Source organism: Hemiscyllium ocellatum, chromosome 3 (genome assembly GCF_020745735.1).
Source record: "Hemiscyllium ocellatum isolate sHemOce1 chromosome 3, sHemOce1.pat.X.cur, whole genome shotgun sequence".
NCBI lineage: Eukaryota > Metazoa > Chordata > Chondrichthyes > Orectolobiformes > Hemiscylliidae > Hemiscyllium > Hemiscyllium ocellatum.
In genome coordinates this window covers 58,966,994-58,975,696 of record NC_083403.1, presented here as the reverse complement: position 1 = coordinate 58,975,696, position 8,703 = coordinate 58,966,994, and positions in this window count along the sequence as shown.

Sequence of the window (8,703 nt, the reverse complement as noted above, 5' to 3'; positions counted from 1 at the left end):
CCATTTGTAAGGGTCTTATTTCCTTATTGCAATTTACGATCCTACCTCTTTTGTGTCGTCTGCAAATTTGGCTATAGCGCTTTCTATCCCTGTATCCAAGCCGTTAATGCAGATTGTAAATAGCAGAACCGAACCCTGTGGCACCCAACTAGTTACATCTTGCTATCCAGAAAAACAAAACATTTAACCTGATGCTTTGTCTTCTGTTCATCAACCAGCCATCTATCCAGGCTAAGACATTACCACTAATCCCACATGATCTAACCTTGTGAATTAACCTTTTGTACGGCACCTTATCAAAACTCTTCTGAAAGTCCATCTCCAGGATCTACACTTAATCTGAATTATCGACATCTTTTCTCCATTAGCACTCTGCATCCCACCTCCCCCATACCCCCTCCAACTATATCATAAATGCTACCCCACTCCACACTTTAGCTATGATGAACAGTCATCTCAATTCGAAACGTTAGCTTGCTCTCTCTCCATGGATGCTGTCTGACGGACTGCGATCTCCAGCATTTGTTGTTTTCAGTACATATTCCAGCATCTGCAGTATTTTTTTGCCTCGCCTCAGAAATGCTGTTGTAGCCACAGTATCAGAATAGTAACAACACAGTATTAACAGTCCAGTTTCAGATCAGTGGTAACCCCCAGAATGTTAATAGTGGGGGATTCAATATTGATAATGCCATTGAAAGTCAAGGGATGATGGTTAGATTCTGTCTTCCTAGAGATGGTCTTTGCTTGCACTTCTATGGCATGAACGTTACTTACCACTTAAGAGTTCAAGCCTGAATGTTGCCTTGGTCTTACTGCAAATAGATAAAGGCTGTTTTAGTGTCTGAGCTGTTTGAATGGTGCAGAACATTTTGCAACTATTGGTGAACATTCCCACCCTTGATGTTTGATGGAGGAAAGGTCATTGGTAAGGCAGCTGAAAATGGCTAGGCCGAGACCACTGCCCTGAGTTATAAGGAGAGGCTGGATAGAATTAGAACCCCTGCAGTGTGGAAACAGGCCCTTTGGCCCAACAAGTCCACATAGACCCTACGAAGACTAACTCACCCAGATTTATTCCCCACCCTATATTTGCCTAATGCACCTAATCTCCACATACCTGAACCCAATAAGCAATCCTGCAGAGATGTGCTGGGACTGGGATAGAGAGTCATAGAGTCATACAGCATAGAAACAGAACCTTCGGTCCAGCCAGTCCATGCCGACCATAAGCCCAAACTAAATTGTACTCCCACCTGCCTGCACTTGGCCCATATCCCTCCAAACATTTCCTAATCATGGACTTATGCAAATGCCTTTTAAATGTTGTAACTTTACCCCCATCCATCACTTCCTCTGGAAGTTCACATATCACTATTTGTGGAAAATATATGTCCCTCATGCTTTTTTTTAACTCTCTCTCCTCTCATCTTAAAAAATATTTTGCTTAGTCTTGAAATCCCCCACCTGAGGGTAAAGAAACCTCCAATTCACCTCATGATTTCATAAACCTTTATAAGGTCACCCTTCAACCTCCTATGCTCCTGTGAAAAAAATCCCAGTGAGGTGTCACAGTAGCGCAGTGGTTAGCACTGCTGCCTCACAGATGCAGGGAACCGAATTTGATTCCAACCTCGGGCGATGTCTGTGTGGAGTTTGCACATTCTCCCCATATCTGCGTGGGTTTTCTTCGGGTGGTCCGGTTTCCTCTCACAAATCAAAGATGTGCAGGTTAGGTGGATGGCCATGCTAAATTGCCCATAGGGTTCAGACATGTGGAGATTAGGTGCATTAGGCAAATATAGGGTGGGGAATGAATCTGGGTGAGTTAGTCTTCGTAGGGTCTATGTGGACTTGTTGGGCCAAAGGGCCTGTTTCCACACTGCAGGGGTTCTAATTTTATCCAGCCTCTCCTTATAACTCAAACACTCCAACACTCCATTCCCTGAAATATCCTTGTAAGTTTCTTCTGAACCCATCCCAACTTAATAATATCCTTCTGATGACAGGTGACCAGAACTGGACACAGTACTCCAGAAGAGGCCTCACCAATGTCCTGAACAACTTCAACATGATATCCCAACTCTCATACTCAAATCTCTAAGCAATGGAGGCAAGCGAGCATAATGCCTTCTTAACCAACCCAAAGTGACACAAATTTCATAGAATTATGTACCTGAACCCTTCAACAGTCACTACCATCTTCCAACCTGGTATGACTGCAACCAGTGCAGAGCTTTACCCCTGATGCCCATTGACTCCAGGTTTGCTGGGGCTCCTTCATGCTGCACTTGGTCAAGCACAGCCTTGATGTCATGGGCAGTCACTCTCACCTCATGTCTGGAGTTCAAATGTTTTGTCCATGTTTCAGCCAAGGCTTTAATAAGGTCAAGAGCTGAGTGGTCCCGACAGAATCCAAACTGAGCATCAGCGAACAGTTTATTATTTACAGAAAGTGCCACTTGATAATAATGTTGATATCCCATCCTACATTTTGTTGATTACCAAGTGTAGATTTATAAGGCTGTAATTGGTCAGATTACATTTGTCCTGCTTTGGTCTGTGTAACTTTTCACATTGCTGGGAGATGTCAGTGTTGAAAATACACTAGAACAACTTTGCAAGTGGTAGGGGTAGTTTTGGAGCAATATTCTTTAGAACTAATGTGGGAATGTCGCCAGTGTCCATGGCCTTTGCAATATGCACTGCCTTCAGCTGTTCCTTCATATCATGTGGTGTGACTTGAATTGACTGAGGACTGACACCTGTGATTCTGTGAAATGCAAGGAGGTGTGTAAGATTGATCACCCACTCAAATTTCTGGCTGAAAATGGATGCAAATGCTTCAGTGTAATCTTTCAGACTAGATTGGACTGGGCTGCACCATTGGTGAGGATGGGGATCTTTGTGGAGAATGTAGGGGAACAGCATTCTTGTCAACTGCATAACCAGGAAAGTAGGGAGTATTTTAAATTGGATAGTGTGGTGCAAGGTGTCTAATTTGGGAAGATGTGGTAAATTAAAGGACAAAGGGAAAGGCATTAATCTAGAAAATGATAAACAATTAATGATAGGAAAGGTTAGAGAGCATGGGCAGAATCTTCCCTGCCCTCAAAAAATGAGAGCCATGCTGAGAAATTTGGTCAGACATTTAATGAGGACCTTCCTGATTTCGAGTTGAAAAGGCCCTATTTTCCAACAAGTTGTTGGATGGCATGACAGGACTTACACTGGAAAGCAGTGAGTTGGCTATAGTTCATCATCACCCTTATTACTACCCAATCTCACCTCATTGATGTGCAGTTCTCATTCTCCCACCAGGTGGATATAGAAACAAAGAATATCAGGCATGAACTTCAGAAGAGATGCCTGGCAATAAAAGCAAATTTCTGCAGATGCTGAAGTCTGACATTAAAACAAAAAGAAATGATGGAATAACTCAGTCTGTCCGTACCTGAGGAGAGAGAAACATTTTGAGTCCAACATGAGTCTTTTTGGAACTGGATGGAGTGGGTCAGTCAATTGTTTTATTCCGTGCGAGAAGGGTCTGCAATTTCAAGTGATGTGAGACCCTTCAGAGGGGAAGAGTTTTATAAAGAAAACTATACTGAAGCTGTAACACACCTGCTGGCATTGCATTCTAGGCATCAACTTATTGTCCGGGTCTTTCCCCCAGGCACTCCTTATCTTGAAGGCTGCTGGTGGTTTCCATTCCAGAGTCCGTTTTCAAGTCAATTTGTGCACAAGTCAGAAGCCAATGCCAGACAGTATAAAGAAGCCATTTTTAAGTATAGGAACCATTTGTAGATCACATTCATAAGTATGAGTGTTCGTAAGTCAGAAGTTTGTAAATCGTGAACCTTTAGTGTCCTGCAACATTACATATCAGTCTCTGTAATGGCTGTGGTGCACTAGCAATGATTTGCTACTTGGAAAGACTGACCAATAACAAATATTAGACATAATAGAAATTAGCAAATACCTGCCATTTATCCATAACCTGCACTTAGTGCAGCAGCAAATCTCTTCACATCTTGACCTTTGGGACCAGTTTCGTATAAGAATCATATTGGACTAAAACATTAACTCTATTTCATTCTCCACAGATGTTGCCAGACCTGCTAAGTTTCTCTCGCGCTTTCTGTTTTATTTGAGATTTCCTACGTTTGCAGTATTTTGCTTTTATTTTCAGGCTGTTTTGGTTCTGGTTATGAAGACACAGTATTCCAGAAATACTAAATAATTAAGGGGCAAAAAGGGGAGAGAAAATAAATATAATAATTGTGACTCAAAAAAAATACTGGGGAAACTAATGGGCTGAAAACTAATAAGTGACCTGGGCCTGATGGGATGAATGTCAGAATTTTAAAGAAAGCAGCTACAGAGATCGTGGATGTGTTGGTAAGAATCTTCCAAGAATCCATAGATTCTAGAAATGTTCCGGAGGATTGGAAAACTTACAATTTAACATCCATATACAAAAAGAAAATGAGATAAGAAATAAATCACTTAGCTTACAATTTGTTATTGGGAAAATGTTAGCTCCTATTACAAAGGATATAATAACAGAGCATTGAGAAATACATGATGTAATTGAAAAGAGTCAGCATGGCTTCATGAAGGGGAAATCATGCCTGACAAACTTACTGGAATTCTTTGAAGAGATAACAAGAAGGAAAGATAAAGGAGAATTAATAGATGTATGAAAAGGTTTCAAAAAGGTAAAAGACAACAGGGTGGCATGTTGACTTAGTGGTTAGCACTGCTGCCTCACAGCGCCAGGGACCCAGATTCGATTCCAGCCTTGGGTGACTGCCTGTGTGGAGTTTGCACATTCTCCCTGTGTCTGCGTGGTGCTCTGGTTTCCTCCCACAGTCCAAGCATGTACAGGTCAGGTGCATTGTCCATGCTAAATTGCCCATAGTGTTAGGTGCATTAGTCACAGGGAAATGGGTCTGGGTGGGGTTACTCTTCAGGGGGTCAGGGTGGACTTGTTGGGCCGCATGGCCTGTTTCCATACTGTAAGTAATGTAATCTAATGGGCTGCTAAGAAAATAAGAGCTCGTGATTTGGGATTAGTACATTGATATGGATAGAGGATTTGCTAACTATTAGAAGATAGAGAGTTTATGTAAGTGGGCATTACCAGCATGGTAACCAATAACTGGTGGAGTGGCATGGGTTCAGTCTGGAACCACAATTATTTATAATACACACTAATGAAGAAAGTAAATATCCTGCAGCCAAGTGAGCGGGTGATATGAAAGTAAGCAGGTGCCCAGTGACGAGGATGAGAAGAAATCTACAGAAGGATGGAGACAAGTTAATCAAGTGGACAATAAGTTGACAAATGGAATGTATGGCAGAAAAATATAATGTTATACATTTTGGAAGAAAGAATAGAGGAGGTGATTATGTTTTAAATGGCGATAGCATGCAGCACAGAGAGATTTGGGAGCCTTCTTGCACAAATCACACACAAAAAAAAATTGGTATACACCTTCATTAGTTAATAAAGAGGGCAAATGAAAATTTAACCTTTACTTCAAAATGAAAACAGGAAAATTTTGCTAAAACTGCACAGAGCACTGGTTAAACCACACTTGGAATATTGTGAACAGTTTAGGTTCCCATATCAAGTGTTGGCACTGCAGGCAATCTAACGAAGGTTCACGAGCTTGATCCCGAGTATGGAAGGTTTTTCTTATGATTAGGTTAGATTACTGACAGTGTGAAAACAGGCCCTTCGGCCCAACAAGTCCACACTGACCCGCCGAAGTGCAACCCACCCATACATTTACCCCTTATCTAAGGCTACAGGCACTTTAGCAAGACCAATTCACCTAACCTGCACATTTTTGGACTGTGGGAGGAAACTGGAGCACCCGGAGGAAACCCACACAGACACGGGGAGAATGTGCAAACTCCACACAGTCAGTCGCCTGAGTCGGAAATTGAACCCAGGTCTCTGGTGCTGTGAGGCAGCAGTGCTAACCACTATGCCATCTTGCCGCCCACCAAAATGAGTAGAGGTTGAGGAGGTTAAGTGCACACATATTTGAGTTTAGAAGAATTAAATGTGACCTTATTAAAACATATACAATTCCTAGGGGATTTGAGAAGAGAGCCATGGAAAGGCAGCTTCCCTTTTTAGGAGCAGAGGGCATAGTCTCAGAGTAAGGGATCACCCATTTGAGACAAAGATAAAGTGGAATTTCATTTCTCAGAAAACAGTGAATCTGTGTAATTCTTTATTGCAGAAGGCTGTTGAAGTTGAATCATAAAGTATACTCAAGGCTGAGATAAACAGACTTCTAATTAGTGAAAGAAGAAAAAATTATGGGGAGGATGGCAAGAAATTGGAATTTGAGTCAAGCAGAATAGTACGGAAAGAATAGTTTCTATAAATATTTACAGAAAAGAGTTGTCAAATCCAACTTTGGTCCTCCAGAAAGTGAGACCAGAGAATTAATAATGGAAAATGAGGAAATAGCAGATGAATTGAACAAGAATCTTGCATTTGTCTTCACGTCCAGAAACAGCAATCAATCAGGAAATAAAAGGGAGAGAGGATCTCAAGAAAGTCACAGTAAACAGAAAAGTTTGAGTAAATTGAGTATATTTTTAGATTTGCAAGCTAACATATGCCAATGTCCTGGTTAACTCCATCCCATGGTCTTAAAAGAAGTGACAAGTGAGATAGTGGATGTATTAGTTTTAATTTATCAAAATGTCCTTTATTTGGGTACAATTCTCCTAGATTAGAAGACAATGAATGTCCTTCTAAAGGGAAAGGAATCAAAAGCTGGAAAGTTTAATATCTGCCATTGGAAAAATGATTGAAACTCTTATTAAAGCAGTTAAAACAGGGCATTGGATAAGTCCAAACCAGAGTCAACATGGTTTTGTGAAAGAGAAATTATGCTTGATCATTGTATTGGAATTCTTTGACAAAGTACCTTTGGAAACCAATGGATATGCTGTAGAAAGATTTCCAGAGACAGTCAATAAATTGCCACTTCAAAGATTATTTCATAACATAAATGGTACACTGAATAGCAGATTGTCATAGATAGAAGAATTGCTGGCTAACAGGACATAGAGAGTAAGTGTAAATGGTTTTGTAAGGTTGGCAAAATGTAACAATTGTTGTGTCAAAAGGATTGCTGCTAGAATCGCGAATGTTGTAATTCATATAAATGAGGGGACAAAAAATATGACAAATTTGTTGATGACATAAAGGGAGATAGGAAAATACATTGCGAAGTGGATACAAGAAGATTACAAAAGGATTTTGATAGGTAAAATAAAAAGACAACGTTATGGCAAATCTTGGTATGTATGTAGCTGCAGAAAGTAATTAGGAAAGCTAATAAAATGTAACTGATTGTGAAAGGAATTGAATACTAAAGTAAAGAGGTTATGCTTCAGTTCTGTAAGGCACTGAGGAGGCTGTATCTGGAATGCAGTGCACAGTGTTAGTCAACTTATTTGAGGAATGATATAACTGCATTCTGCTCATTCAGGGAAAGTAAGTGGATTAATATCTGGAAAGGATGTATTATGTCTTATGAAGAAAGGTTACTCAAACTAAGTTCATATGGTCTGGAGTTTAGAAGAAAAAGAGGTGATTAGATTGAAATATATGAAATCCCGAAGGATCTTGACAGCAGGAGGATGCTTCCTGTTATGGAGGATTCTAGAACTGAGGGTGGATACACAGATAATGCAGGACAGACTTGATAGGGGCACAATTTAAGAATAAGAGATCTCTATTTTAAGACTGAGGCACAGAGAATATCAGAGGGTGTGTAGCAAATAGAAACCTTTCCACAGAAAACATTGGATATTGGGTGATCAAATTTATTCAAGACAAAATTATATAGATTTTTAACAGAGAAGTCCTGAGTTCTATGTTGTGATCACTGTGTAATAAAAAGAACATGGAGGCACTGAAGAGACTACAAAAAGATTTACAAGAATTACAGCAAAACTGCAAGCTTATAACTATGAGGAAAACATTCTGAGGTGTGACCTAGTGTTGCTCTTTAAAATCTTTGACAGATGGTGATGAAAGTGCAGGAGACAGAGAGAACCTGCACAGTTACTGTCTTTGCTGTTTTTGAATTCAGGTGTCGCTGGACATCGGAGTGAGTCTGGGAAACTTAACAAACGGTGAATTTCACAACGAATCTTGGAGGATCCGGTTTGGGCGAAGTTCACAACACAGAATCAGATAAGTAAATTGTTGTTTTAAGTCTGTCCAAGAGAAACGCTGTATTAGTGAGTACAGTCGGTTCTTTCTTGATTATATGTTTTTGGAGATAAGTCTTTTGATTAAACTTAAAATATAAGCCATAGCTCTTAATTTAACCTGGGGCAGTGTTTTGTCGAGGAATAAGACGGTGTTATTTTCTGGGTCTGTTGATTGTGAAAGAGCAAAAATGGCCTTTGCAGCGATATGTACTTCTTGTCAGATGTGGGAATTTAAAGAGAGTTTAAGGGTTACTGCGGATTATATCTGCCACAAATACTGTTGGATGCGAATCTTATCAGATCGAGTGGATTGGTTGGAGAGACAGATAGAAGCGATGAGGAATTTGCAACAGCATTTGATGGATGGCAGTTATAGGAAGGGCTGAAAGTCTCAGATACAGTCACATAGATGGGTTAATTCCAGGAAGGGTAAGAGAGGTCGGCATC